The sequence below is a fragment of the Carlito syrichta genome, unplaced genomic scaffold, assembly GCF_000164805.1.
Source record: "Carlito syrichta isolate Samal-C Ts95f unplaced genomic scaffold, Tarsius_syrichta-2.0.1 Scaffold311768, whole genome shotgun sequence".
Taxonomy (NCBI): Eukaryota; Metazoa; Chordata; class Mammalia; order Primates; family Tarsiidae; genus Carlito; species Carlito syrichta.
This window is the reverse complement of record NW_007255864.1, coordinates 681,196-696,835: the sequence shown is the minus strand read 5'-3', so window position 1 is coordinate 696,835 and position 15,640 is coordinate 681,196. Positions and strand designations below refer to the sequence as shown.

At 36.1% G+C, this 15,640-nt stretch overlaps 1 protein-coding gene across 1 annotated transcript in view; it reads right to left on the bottom strand.

Annotated features, from left to right (window-relative positions):
- WASF1 (WAS protein family member 1) overlaps nt 1–15,640 on the bottom strand; it is a 59,804-nt gene that overhangs the window by 43,366 nt on the left and 798 nt on the right. The window contains exon 2 of the mRNA XM_021718054.1: nt 15,096–15,241. The gene's annotated coding sequence lies outside the window, so the exon portion shown is untranslated. The remainder of the gene's footprint in view (nt 1–15,095; nt 15,242–15,640) is intronic.

The window sequence follows — 15,640 nt, the reverse complement described above, 5'->3', positions numbered from 1 at the left end:
ATGGACTTCTCAGCAAACTGGATGGAATTGAAAACAATCATTCTTAGAATCTATCACTGAAACAAAGAGCTGAATACGACACTCTCACTTATAAGTGGAACCTAAATAGCACAAGAGAGGGATTGGCAGTGGCAGGACACTGACAGAGTGGGGGGAGGGGAAGGCAACAACACAAAGGGTACTTAATCCTAAACCAGGGGAGGTGAGGACCAGTGGAAACCCAAACCTCACCTGCACATACTTATGTACCTAATACTGACTTGTTCCCCACATCTTTATAATAAAATAAAGTAAAAAAAAAAAAAAAAAAAAGAATTATACATCAGGACCAAGTGAGATTCACTCCAGATATGCAAGGCTGGTTCTACATTCAAAAATCAATGAACATAATCCATCATATCAACAGGCTAAAGAAGAAAAGCATGATATATCCAGAGATGCAGGAGAAACATTTGACAAAAATCAACACCCACTCATTACAAAATCTCTCAGCAAACTAGGAACAAAAGGTCATTTCCACAACTGGGTAATGAACTCTATAAAAACCTACAGCTAACATCATACTTAATAGGGAGAAACTAAAAGTTTTCCTGTTAAAACCAGGAACAAAGCAAGGATGTCTCCCCTAGCCATGTCCTGAAAGTCCTAGTTAATAAAATAAGAGAAGGAAATAAAAGGTATGCAGATGGTGTTTTCCTTTGAAAAACTTGCCCATGGGAGGTCTTTCTGCCATGAATCTTCCTTCTTCCTTCTTCTTGCTAATAAACTTTGTTTAAAATTTAAAAAAAAAGATAGAAAAGGAAGAAATAAAATTGTCTTTGAAGGTAACATAAATGTCCATTAGAAAATCTGTAAGAATCAACAACAAAAAATCATGGAACTAATAAGCAATTACAGCAAAGTTGCAGAGTATAAGGTTAATATACAAAAGTCAATTGCTTTCCTACATACCAACAATGAACAAGTTAAATTAAAAACAATACCATTTACACTGCACCCCCAAAATGAAATGCTTAGGCATAATGAATCTGGTAAAATTTGTAAAAGATCTACATAAGAAAAACCGTAAAACTCTGATGAAAGAAATTAAGGCAGTACTAAATAAATGGAGAAATAGTCCATGTTCATGGATAATGTCTTATTTGGGGCTGCTATAACAAAGTACCATAGACTAGGTATCTATAAGAATAAACAAGAAATTTATTTACCACAGTCTGAATGCTAGAAATCTGAGATTAGGGTGCCATCATGGTTGGATTCTAGTGAGAGCTTTGTTCCACATTATCAACTGCTGACTTCTCTTGTGTCCTCCCATGGCAGAAAGGTCAAGAGAGCTCTATGGGGTCTTTTTTAAAAAAATAAATAAAGGCACTAATGCTATTCATGAGGGCTCCGCTCTCATGACCTAATCACCTTTCAAAAGTCCTATTTCCTAATACTATCACATTGTGGGTTAGGATTTCATCATATGTATTTGGGAGGCAGGAAACATGCACTCAGTCCATAAAAGGTAAGAAAAACTCAATATTGTCAAGATGTCAGTTCTTCCCAACTTGATCTATGGAGTCAACAAAATCCCAGTCAAAATTCCAGCAAGATAGTTTGTAAATATCAACAAACTGATTCTAAAGTTTATACAGAGAGACAAAAGTCTCAGAATAGCCAGTATTAAAGGAGAAGATGGCTCAGCCTATAATCCCAGCACTTTGTGAGGCTGAGGCGAGAGGACTGTCTGAGCCCGGAGGGTTCAAGACCAGCCTGGGCAGCTTGGTGAGACCTCATCTCTGCAATAAATCACAATAATTAGCCGGGCATGGTGGCATACCTCTGTAGTTCCAGCTACTTGGAAGGCTGAGGCAGAAGAATCACCTAAGCCCAGCAGATCAAGGCTGTGGTGGGCGTGCCACTGTACTCCAGCCTGGGCAACAGAGTGAGACTCTAACTCAAAAAAAAAAAAAGAAGAAGAATGCATCTCCTTTAAAGCAATATTTTTTTTTTTAACTACTTCCTTCTGCCTTAGATTTTCTATTGCAGTGCTAATGCCAAATGTGGTCCATAAACCAGCAACTATATTCCAATAAAGCTCTCAAAATCCATTTAATCAAATAGCATTAATATTTATTCCAATTAAAGCAATAAACATATGCTATAAAATCCTTACTTTCTACTACCTATTAGCCAAAAATAAATGATTTAAACTTAGTATTATTAGACATAAACCTTAAAATATGTAAGAGGGTACAGTAGATGTCATCACTAAAGATAATATACTATAAAATAATAGATAAATTGGGTTATTAAATATGTGCAATTTGCCTGTGTCAAAGTCAAAAAGTTCTCCACAGAAACCATCTCATGTGGTGGCCAAGTCCCAGGTCAGTTCCCAAATCCTATGTAAGCAGTAAGAATTAATTATCCTCTTTCTTCTGTATCATCATTTTTCCTTCTGCTGGATCACTACCATCAGCATAGAGACATGCTATAATTTCACCCATCTTACAAAAAAACAAAACAGCAAACTGCTTTTGATCCCACTTCTCCCTCCAGACACCCCTCTTCTTATTCCTGTCCTCCTTTACGGCAAAATTTCTTGAATGAGTTATCTGATTTCACTCTTCCAATTCTCACTAAAATCTGTTCCATTCAGACTTTTGTTTCTGGCATATAACAAAATATCTTACCACCATCTTACCAAGATCAGTTATCAGCTGTAGCCAATGGTTAGCTCTCGGGCATCTTCTCACTCAGCCTATAACAACATCTGATGCAGCTGTTCACTCCTTCAGACACTTCCTGTATTCTTATTATTTTTTATAAATATGTGGGATACAATTCAGGATTACGTATACAAACATTGATTATGCAGGTACCCTTGATGAGGTATGCCCCCCCTCCCTGCCCTAGCAGTTTCCCTCAACTGCCAATCCCATCCCCACTCCCCTGACAGTTTTCCACTACTGCCCACAGCTTTCTTAAAGTATTATAACGGACTTCCAGAACACCTCAAGTTCTTGGCTTTCATTCTACCTCCTTTTCTGCTTCCTTTGCTAGTGCATCCTTCTCCATATCTTCTGTACCTCTAACTCTCTGAGTACTCCAGGATTTAGCCCCTGGACCTTTTCTCTTATTTCTGTCTACATTCACCCCATTAGTAATCTCATTCATATTAAGTTTTCTTAAGGTGAAACTTATCTATATCTAACTTACATAATTCACTGTCATCCTCAAAAATCAATTATAGATCATTCTATTATTTGATGAGACTGCTGCAAATGAAAAATAGATTTAAATAGAAACAAAACAATTAAAAATAAGAGACCTAATTTTCAATAAATAACCACTACCTCTCTTTAAAGTTCAACATTATTATTGTAGCGAGCTATTTAAAAATTCGAAATAATAAAGCTATATTGATAACCACAACAAATATTATTTATTCTAGTCATTAGTTACATTAAAAACATTGAAATATCATGCTGAATACTTCATTTAAAAATGTAAGTCATAGCCATGTCTATGGTCCTAGTCCCATGGACTTAAAATTTAACAATAGCACCTTATGTTACTATAGACTTATTTCAAAAGCCCTTTTATTAAAATTATATCTTTTACCCAAAGATTTCATAAGAATAGTCAAACAAATATTATTTTAATTGCAGTTTCTGGTCTTAATATGACCTTTCACATAACAGTTAATAATGAGTGAATAAATTTAATAAATTTAAAACTGTTGAGAAACTCATAAATCCATCACTACTACAAGAAATGCATATTAAAATTCATGTTCAACTGATAACAGGTCATTAATATCATCTTTCTGTACTTAGTATAGCATTACAAAAAAGAAATTTATGTTTTCTTTTTAATGCTAATGAATGAAACTAAGTTCTGTATGTATTAATCCATTAAGAGACATGTTCTATTTCATTTCTTTCTGTGACAATAAAAATTAGAATTTTTATGAATAGTAACACTGATCTACTGCACATGAGGCACACAGTTGTGGACTGCTTCTATCATGAAGAAAGCTTATCTTTGCAATAAGAAGAATACTTGCACACTTGTAATAGAGCAATCAGTAGGTAATGCACAACCCCATTCATTTCTCCAAGATTCCCACCTCAAATGATGTGGCCTGTCCTACTTGCCAACACCAGAGCAAGTGTTAGAAGCACACAGACTAGAGCAAGCCTTTTAAAATCATGCCCCATCTCCTTGCCGGGCTGCACTGCCAGTACTTCTGGTTTTGGTCACCATGTGAGGAGCAGCACCTTCCTCTATTAAATCCATCACGTGTCTATGTACAGACCCCTAAACAGTTCTACTTCCCAGATCTCCATCTCTGAAATATCTATTTCTGACATAAATAATTGATCCTATCTCTTCATTTTCTCATTAAAATAAAACTTTTTTGTCCTTACCAAGTTCTTACAATTCATTCATTCTCCTCTAATTTTCAAAACCATCAACATACTTTTGGCGTTGCTTCCCCACTCATTCATTCCCTGTCCAAGAAGTCATCTCAGAATGCAACACCTTATCTCCTCTTTGATCACACCTTCAGCATCCTCTTCTGTTTCTCCTTTTTCTCTCCACTCTCTAAATATATGTCAGGAGTCAACATTTTCATATATCCCATGTTCTTTTACACTCTTTCCCCTTCATAAACCCATCTATTCCCAGTTATTTATTTATTTGCTTGTTTATTTGACAGGAGTCAACATTTTTGTATATCCCATGTCCTTTTACACTCTTTCCTATTCATAAATCTATCTATCTCTATTTATTTATTTATTTATTTATTTATTATTTACTTATTTATTTATTTGACAGGGTCTCACTCTGTCACCCAGGCTGGAGTGAAGTGATCACGGCTCACCATGCCCTCAACCTTCTGAGCTCAAGCTATTCTTCCACCTCATCCTCCAGAGTAGCTGGGGCTACAGGAGCATGCCATCACACCTGACTAACTTTTGTATATTTTCTTTTTGTAGAGATAAGGTCTCACTATGTTGCCCACACTGATCTTGAACTCCTGGACTCAAGCAAGTTTCCTGTGCTGGCCTCCCAAAGAGTTGAGATTATAGGTGTAAGCCACTGTGCCTGGCCTGTTACCAGATTTTGAACAAGCCCCTCTAAATTGCTTACACAAACTTACACAAACAACTCTCACATCCCTGACAATATTCAATCCTGTGCTATCAGTCTGCCAGACAGCTCCACAGAGATATCTCCCTAACTCAAATTCAACGTATACAAAATCAAACTCATCATCCATCACTCTCCACTTTCCTCAAAAAAGAACTTTACTCATTCTCTGGAATTCTCTCTAGTAATAGCACCAAATCAATTTGGATTTGAGATTATCTTTAACTCTTAAAGCAGGGCACAAGAATCTCTGTTAATTAATTCAGTCAACTTTTGACTGTGTGTCATAGCTGTCTAAATAGCTGCATCTTATTAAAATGATACAATACAGCCATTTTCATTCATTAGTGTACTTTGAAGGTACATTAATTTGGTAAAGGATGAAAGATGTATATAATCTGAAGAGAAACCAGAGTATGGGATACTAAGTTGGTTTCACTGCGCATGGCTTGAACTCTGAAACCAATAGCCAACATCCACTTCCAGTATTGCTACCTTACAAGTAATTTTTTAAAAATATGTATATAATCTGAAGAGAAACCAGAGTATGGGACACTAATTTGGATCACTGCACATGGCTTGAGCTCTGAAACCAATCGCCAACATCCACTTCCAGTATTGCTACCTAACAGGTAAATCAAAATCATTCCGTTTTTTCCCTACACCTAAAGGAAGCTTGAGTCAGTAGTATGCATAAGGCAGCTACATTTTAGCTACTTTTTAGTGTATTTTTTAGTGTAAAAAATTCTGGTTGCCACCTCAAATAATGAAAATCTTACTCCTCACAGAGTTGTTGTGAGGATTACATCACATGTGTAAGATGTCCATCCAGTACAGTGCCTAACACATATGGGTTCTCAACCAAAATTAAAGAAATAAACAAATGGAAAATGCATGAAGCTCAAAGAATGCCAAGCAGGACAGATACAAAAAAATCTACACCTACGTATATGATATTCAAACTGCAGAACACCAAAGATGAAGGAAAAAATGTTAATTATGAGAAGAATGAAATACTTAAAGTGTTGAAAGAAAAAAATCATCAACTTAGAATTTTGTATTCAGCCAAATTATTCTTCAAAAGTGAAGGAGAAATAAAGGCCTTCTCAGACAAATAAAAACTAAGGGAATTCGTCACCAGTAGGTATGCCTCATAAAAACTGACAAAAGGAGTGCCTCAAGAGAGAAGGAGAATAATATAGGGCACAAACTCAGATCTACATAAATAATAATGTTAGAGAATGAATAAATGAAGATAAAATTATTTTTTCTTATTCCTATGTGATTCTAATAGATAACTGCTCAAAATAATAATAGCAACAAAGGATTATATGGGTAAGTGCAATGAATGGCAACAATGTTTCAAGGGATGGGACTGAAGAATCCAGAACACTTTGTGATAAGGTACCCGCACTACCTGTGAAATGGCATTAGTGATAGTTAAACACACACTTAGATTAGTTGTAAACGTATACTGCAAACTCTAGGGAAGTCACTTAAAAATTTTTTTTAAGAAGTATAACTGATATGCCAAGAGAGAAGAGAAAATGAAACCATATAAAATACTCAAAGTCAGAGAAGGCAGAAAAAGAGAGGAAGATTTAAAATAAAAAAGGAAACAAAGAACAAGTGTGATGAATACAAAACAGTTACAAATATAGTAGATTTTAATCCATTTACATCAATAACCACTTTAATTAAGAATGTTCCAAACATACCAATTAAAAGAGACCATCAGAGCAAATTAAAAAAACAAGACCCAACCATATGCTGTAAACAGGAAACCCACTTTAATCTATACAGGTAGATGAAAAGTAAAGGGATGGAGAGATATACCATGCTAACACAAATCAAAAGAAAGCTGTAACTATATCAATTATAGGCAAAGCAGACTTCTGAGCAAGGGAAATTATCAGCAATAAAGAAAAGAATTACATTAAGATAAAGGGGTAAATCCTCCAAGACCTAACAATCCTCAATGTATATGCACTTAAACAAAGCATCAAAATATGTGATAGAACTACAAGGAGAAATAGACAAATTCATTATCACAATTGAAGACTTCAACCTCCCTCTATCAGTAATTGACAGATCCAACAGGCAGAAAATTAGTAAGAATATGGTTGAGCTAAATAACACCATAAATCAACTAGACCCCTGATTGATATTTGTAGAACTTCACAAACAACAGCAGAATACACACTCTTCTCAAGTTCACACAAACCATTAACTAAGATAGACCACATTCTGGATCATAAATACGCCTGAAAAATTTTAAAAGAACAGAAATCATAGAGTGAATGCTCTAAGTCCAAAACACAATTAAACTAGAAAGCAATCACAGAAAGGTAAGTGGAATATCCCTTAAATTTGGAGATAAAACACCACACTTCTAAATAACACATGGCTCAAAGTCTCAAGAAAAAACTTTAAATATTTTGAATTAAATGAAAATACCACTTATCAAAATTTGTGGGGTGCATCACAAACAGTGCTTAAAAGGAAATTTATAGCACTGAGTGCATACACAGATGCTTCTCAACTTACAGAGAGGTGACATCACAACAAAGCCACTGCAAGCTGAAAATACTGTTAAGTCTAAAATTCATTTAACCTACTAAACATCATAGCTTAGCATAACCTACCTTAAATGTGCTCAGAACACTTAATTAGCCTACATTTGGGTAAAATCACCTAATACAAAGCCTATTTTATAATGAGGTGTCAAATAGCTTACACAATTTCTGGAATATTGTACTGAAAGTGGAAAACAGTATGTTGTATGGGTACTTGAGATATGCTTTCTACTGAATGCATATCACTTTCCCACCATTTTAAAGTCAAAAAGTCATACGTCAAACCATGGTAAGTCGGGGACCATTTGAATTAGAAAAGTAGAAGGATCCAAAATCAATAATCTAAGCTTCCATCTTATGAAATTAGAAAAAGAAGAGCAATATAAGCCTAAAGTAAGCAAAAGGAAAAATACAAATTAGGGTAGAAATCAATATTTAAAACAGGAAATCAATATAGAAAAATCAGTGAAACCAAACGAGCACACTTTGAAAATGTCAACAAAACAGATATATATATGTATCACAAAGCTTTTATTTGGATTTTTTTTTTTTTAAATCGGTGCTACTATTCACAATAGCAAAGATATGGAATCACCCTAAGTGTTCATCAATGGCACCAAAGATACATTTTAAAGAATGTTATCTATGTATTATTTTTCAAAATTGAATTACAGTAGCAATGTGTAATATGACGTTTGCTCAACCGTGCCTCTGCCGCTTTCTTTACTGTCCTGCCTGTTGCATGGTGACACTAGCATTCATTTGATTAATGCCATCTTTTGAGCAAACATCATATCTAAAATGTGTATTCATATTTTTAGCACCCCTAAAAATATACATACATCATAAAAGGGAATACTACTCAGTCATAAAAAAGAATAAAATCATGTAATCTACAGCAACATGGAAGGAACTAAAGGCCATTATATTAAATGAAATAACTCAGAAAGACAAATACCACACGTTCTCATTTATAAGTGGGAGCTAAATAACATGTATGAATGAACATAAAGAGTTGAATCACTGCTATCAGAGACTTGGGAGAGTGGAAGGAAGTACAGAATGTGATTACTTAATGGTCACAATGTACACTATTCATGTAATGGTTACACTAAAAGCCCAGACTTCAACCCTATGCAAAATATCCATGTGACAAACTGCATTTGTACCCACTAAATTTATCATTTTAAAAAACGAATGATAGTATTCATCCTCGACTAAAACATAACATGCTTCATCTGTTCCTCTTTTTTTTTTTTTTTTTTTTTTTTTTGCTTAACCTTGTCTTAATTCTCTGATGTAACCTCTAGTACATGAGTGCTATAAAAATTTACCAACAAAGACAGATATAAGACAAAGATGTTCCTATTTAAAAAGACGGAAAAACAAAAAAGCTTACTTCTGTAAGCACACAGTGAAAACATAACAGACTTTATCTTTTTTGTTAGAGGAATCAAACAAGTCAATCATATCCTGACACATAAGTTTTTTCTTCTTTTCAAATGAATTAGTCAACACAGAAATATTAACTTATTTTCAAATGAATTAGTCAATACAGAAACATTAACTTACTGCAGTAGACCTGGGCAAATGTTAGGAGGAAAGAATGGCTAGAAGCTGGACTACTACTGTCAAACACACCAAAAAAACTTTGCTGCCATTATCATCCAGTAGATGTCACCACACCCAAAATCCACCTCCTTAGGACTCCATGATCATTGGTTTAAAAAATGGTACCTTGGCAGCACAGGGCAGTAGGAAAAAACATGAGACTTTGAAACCACACCATCTGTGTTCAAACTCCACCTCCATTTCTGTTAGCCATGTGACCCTGTACAAACTGCCTAATCTATGAGAGAACTCGGTTGGTTAGCTGACAAGCACCAGAAATACAATTCCAATTAGTTTAGGCAAAAAAGGAGCATCTATCATCAAGATACTAACTAGGGTGTCTCTTGGAACCCAATCTCAGGACCACGAAGAAAGGATCTTGAGTAAGTCAGAACTCCATGCATCTACTTCTTTGCACTCTTTGTTCTAGATGCCTCTGCTTATCTGGTTCACATGGCAAGAAACAAGGCCATTAACAGTTTCAGAGTTTTATATCTTATAGCTTCAGCAGCTGGAAAGAAAACAAATTATTCAACCACTTGGCCCTCAGGGCCCAGAAGATGCTCTGAGTGATCTGGTTTAGTGCAAGTATCTAGAACCAGGCCCATAAACTACAGAAATGGACAGAATTGTCATTGGTTTCCCTAGCCTCCTTCAATACAGAGTGATCTTTATAACAAAACAGATCCAATCCAGTTATTAGCCTGACTAAAACCCTCCATAGACCAAAAATTCTTGGTCCTTGTCAACCAAGCTGGAAGTGGCCCCTACACAGATGGGTTCCTGCCAGCCTCCACAATCTATCAAATCATGATCCCGTTTGTACATGTTTCATCTACTCTGGTCTTTTTTTAGTTCCTTGAACCTACCAGGCTCTTTCGTCTCTCTAATCTGCTTTCATAGGTGTTCCTTTCATTCTCTTCCTTTTCCATCTAACTTTCACTAATCTTGCCTCCATGAAGCCCTCCCTGACTGCCAAAGTAAGGTAGGTTCCCTTTTTTCCTTTACAGCATTTAGCATTCACAACTGCTAATGATAAATGTGTGTTTTGTTCAATATCTGTCTCTTACTACATTGTTACCTCCAAGAGGACATATACCTATTCTTCTAGCACCTAGTTGGCCTTCAATAATTATGTTCTGAATGAATACTTGGTTTACCATGGAATATGTGGTAATCACCACTAGATTGACCAACTGAAACGAGGAGAGGATAGCAGGCAGGCAGAATTGCAGTTATAAAGTCATTAAAATGACGGCTTCAAAAGTAACTTATTGGGGAAAGGAGAGAGAATGCAGTTCCCTGAGAATTTTGGTTTGTGCTAGGCAGAATAAATGAGTTGTTCAATTCAGTTAACTTTCTCCAATAAAATCCTCATAGGACTTTGCTATCAATTAAATAACAAATGTAACAGTGCCCATACAGTGCATGCACATATAGCGAGCATGCAATGCTACTTCTTTCCTCTAAGACCATGTTACACATTATTCTTGAACACCATCAATCTCCAAATACGAAGTGAATTAAAAACCTATAAAATACTCCACTGCAAGCCAGGCTCAGTGGCTCAGCCTGTAATCCCGCGCCTTTGGGAGGCTGAGGTGAGTGGATTGCCTGAGCCCGCGGATTCGAGACCCGCCTGGGGCAGCGAGACCTCATCTCTACAATAAATTAAAAAAAATCAGCCGGGTGTGGTAGCGCAAGGCTGTAATTCCGGCTACTTGGAAGGCTGAGGCGGAAGGATTGCCGGAGCCCAGCAGGCGAGGCTGCGGTGGCCGGAAGCGGCCACTGCACTCCAGTCTGGGCAACCGAGTGAGACTCCAACTCAAAAAAAAAAAAAAATACTCCACTGCACATAACAAACATAGCTGTTTCATAACCCCTTTTCTCACAACATTCACCCTCCTAAGAGAATGATTTTTCTGTTATTCTGTAGTAACTGCATACACTCAAATTCCATTTACCTTTAAGGTAAACTAAAAGCAGGCACCAGGAACACAAAAAAATGAAGTAAAGCAAAACAAGATAATCAACCAAACATTAGCAACAAAACTGTCCCTGTTCTCAAGGGGCTCATAAACTCACTTTCTCAACCTGCCTTTACCCCACCATGCCACGACTCCATACCATGCCATCAGCAAAGCGCCACAGCACTTAGGTAAGAAAGCCAAAGCCACAAGATGGACTGGACTTTAGGGATAACCCTACTCCCAGGCCACAATTCACCTTTATGTCTTCATACTCCCACTTCAAGACCTGAATTCCAGTATTTTTCCTCAAAAATAATTCCCTGGAAATTCACTAAATATTATCTTTCTCCAAAGTATGAATAAAATCTACCCAGACTTTACTAATAGCTGTCAGTGAAAACTAAAAAGAAGGAAACATAGGAAATAATCCTAATTCCTTAGCAGCGCTGGGAGTTTATTAAAAACCAAAACAAACATAACAAAAAAATCTCCTTCAAAAAACTGCACAGTCTTGCTTCTGAAGAGAAAAAGAATATGAGCAAAGATTAAGATCATCTTCCTCCAAGAGGTGGACACAGAAAGGAGAAACTTCCTGAAGGAAGGTACATAAGCAGTGATATTAGAAAGGGAAAATGAACTCTTAGAAAAAAAGGTTATACCGAGCTTCAAAGTGCCTTAGAATTGTATTTGTACCTAAAAGGGACCTTCAACCTTGTCATTTTACAGTTGACAAAACCAAAGACCAAGCAGGTAAAGTTACGTGGAAGACCCTGGTGCCTTCTGATTTCTCTCATGCTCTCACTTCTTGGCCCCAGACAATGTAAGGGTACTTCATTCATTGAACTGAGAAAGGTCCCACTCTTCATGTCCAGTGGGTGAAACAACAAGATTTTCATCATGTTGTCATGTCTAACACAAGAGTAACAAATTCCCAGCATTTCCTCATGGACTTGAAATTAATCTTTCCCATAGAAAAAGTGTCATACACAGTATTATACATATTTTAATATAACATTTATACTAATTATTATTAATGTAACCTTATAACGCTCTAGTATTATTAATATAAGCCTATCATTCAAGTACATTATGGGTTAAATAGGTTTTAGCAGGCTGTGAATCTAACCACTAAGCATATTGTTTCTGAGAAAATAAGTCCCAAGTTCCAAACCTCTTTACAAGTTTTAAAATATAATCAATCCCATTCTAAGTCAGGAATAATAGTGCACAGAGATTCAAAATTATAAGCTAAATGTGATAAGCTAAAAATATAAGATTCTTAATTTTATAAAAGTTTATAAATTTATAAAATTTTACAAAAGGTCTCAGAGGTCATTTATTTTTAAAGTTAGGGACTCAGACATTTATCACAAGATTTAACTTACAAGCATGTAATTAATTTTACATGTATGTATTAATTTTTATTAACATTTCACTGGGAAACGTAAGTCAAAAAGAATCAAACACAGTTCCACAGTCATCTAGTTTAGGAGAAATTTTAAAAAAGATTAATGTATATTTTCATGAAGTGAGCTATAGTAGATAAGAAAAAAATTAGCATATAGTAAGTAAGAAGAAAACTATCATAAATGAAGGGGTGCTAACATATACATGATTCAGTATCTAGCGCCAGTTCAAAAATGTTCAGGTAAAGGAATTATATCTGAACAGGTAAATGGAAGTCAAAGAACTTCCAAATTAATTTTTCTATTTTTTCTCTTGAGATAAAGCCATATGTTTCACTAATTAAAATTTGACAAATCTCTTAAAAATTTTCACTCAGTATATAATAATTCAATAGTCTTCATTCATTCATTTTATTTGTTCAATAAAGAAAATTGGGCCCCCATTATTTGCTCAACACTATACTAGCAACTTTGGATTTATGACAATAAGTCTAAGGTCAGTTCCTGTCCTCAAAGGGCTAAGAAAAACCATGTGTTCACTGCATTTACCCGAGTGACAGTGACAGCAAAATTTTAGTTCACCATTTAAGAAAACATTATAAAATGTAATCAACTTTCAAAAAAAGAAACCATACAATTTTAAAGGCACTATTAGCTATATGAAGTTTTCCCACAAAGTGGCCAAAAGCACTGCTTTGGTAAAAGATCTAATAATATGATCTTTTAATAGTAGTTTTTGCTATGAAAATTGACTGAATTAATCTTCCAATAAGAAAATCACAAGCTCCCATGTGTAATAATGAAAATCAAGCACTTGGAAATGGTTATCTTAATTTATTCCTAAAACAAAGCAAAATGTATAATCATAATCTCATACAGTTTTAATACATTGTCTCCAAAGATATGAATATTTACAAACATGAATAATAAAAAAGTCACTCCTTACAAATGTCACAATTGTGTATTTTGGATTGTGTGACTTGCACATTTTTTAAAAAGCCTTAGTATTTTTGAATATATGATTTTTCACAAACTTAATTCAATATTCTACTTGTTTAAGTCATATAATTTTTCATCAGTATTAACTATTTACATCTATATTTTTAACTAGACATAGGTATTGACTATAAAATCTAATATTACGTCTATACGTATTAAAAACCCTTGATAATAAGAAACATTTTTCAATTTAGAGGCATACCTCTCCAAAGCAAAAGTCAATGTAAATCAGCCATTCTAATATGCCAAGAAAAATCCTAATGATTTTTTCACTGTATTTTACACTGAAATATTTTCATCATTTATCAGCTAAAATATTTAAATTTTCTTTAAAAACACTATGAAAACACATTTACTGAATTTGTGCATACCACCTACTAGAGTAAATGAGTATTATCTCCATTTACATATAAGGAAACCAAGGCACAAAGGTGTCCATTTTGTAAATTGCAAGGTCATTTCCTAACCAAGCAACTGAACCTACACCACAACTTTTCTATGTGCGCCACTTCCATGTGCCATAAAACAATTACTGTATCCTAAAAATGCCTCTGCAGTACCTATGTGCAATTTTGTTTTATCAAAAGGGTTAACACAACAAGCTTAAACAAGGAAAGATGAAAAGGGAGGATCACAAATATAAAACACATTTTGGTAGTGACTCATTTATTTATAAATAATGAGATGTAAACAATTTTTAACATAAAAATCAAGTAACCAACAGTTGTTTCTTATATATTCAAAAAAGATTTCATCTTTCAGATACAGCATGCAAAATTGAAGCCTATTATCCTTACAGATAGAAGTTAGAAAAATAGAGAAAAATTCGGTAACAGTTACATACATGATATTGTAAAAATTTTTGAATAAAACATAAAAATTCAGATAAAATCAGAAATAACCGATTTGGCAGTTAAAAAACCTCATCTTGAATATTAAATCCTTCCTTTCATTCAACCGTAGGCTATGATTAGTAATCAAATCTCCTGCTTTTGAAAAATGAAGAAATGCAAAACTTTTCTCTTTCATAACTTGGGAAATTTTATATCAAATACTTTATTCAAACATTCTCTATAAATAAAAATACTTGCCCTAACAGAAACTTAGAGCAAAAGACAGAAAATGCTCCTGAGAGCGCAAACTGAGACTGCATTTGTCATTATGATACGGTGCTATCAGCAATTAGAACAATGAAAGTTACCTACCACACAAATTACATGTGAGACCGTCTGATGGGTTGAAAAACCAATAGATCGATCACATCCATTACCGAACAGGAAAGACTCAGCTAATACGCGAATCTAACACCAAAGGGAAAAAATTTGGAAGCCAAGGCACGCCTTATACAGAAAAGGATGCGATTAGAGGGAGCCCTAGGGAAGTGCCTGGTCTGGCCGGGGATAAATTGATTGATGGGCTCTAGGGCAACTCGCGGATGCTCGGGTCGGAGGCGCTTTCTTTTCACCACCATGCCGGCTCGTCCTCTGCCAGTGCGAGGGGAGGTGTCAGAGGACCGAAGCTAGGGGGCATGCTGTAGCAAGGGGAAGGGAACCCGGCAAAGGTGCAGTGGATGCTGCAGAGTTGAATAATTATCCGGGTGGCACAATGGACGAGTCCTGCTGACGCCGGAGCGGGGTGCGCGGCGCCCCCCCACGAGCAGGCATCCGAAGCCCCGCACCGCCTCGCCCCCTCTCCCAGCGAAGAAAGGATGCCCGCACGCGCTCGGCTAAGATGCCCGCAGACGCCAGCGCGCGAGGCTGCTGTGCAGAGTCGCGGGGGCGCCTCCGCCAACCCCGGCTGAGCCTCACCCGGGGCAACGCGGCCAGGGCGGCGGGTGGGCGCGGGAGCCCAGGCGGCGGCGCCGGAGGTGAGACCCGCCGTTCCTCGGATCGGGGCAGCCTCGGACGGTCCCTGCCACCCAGCCCCCGGC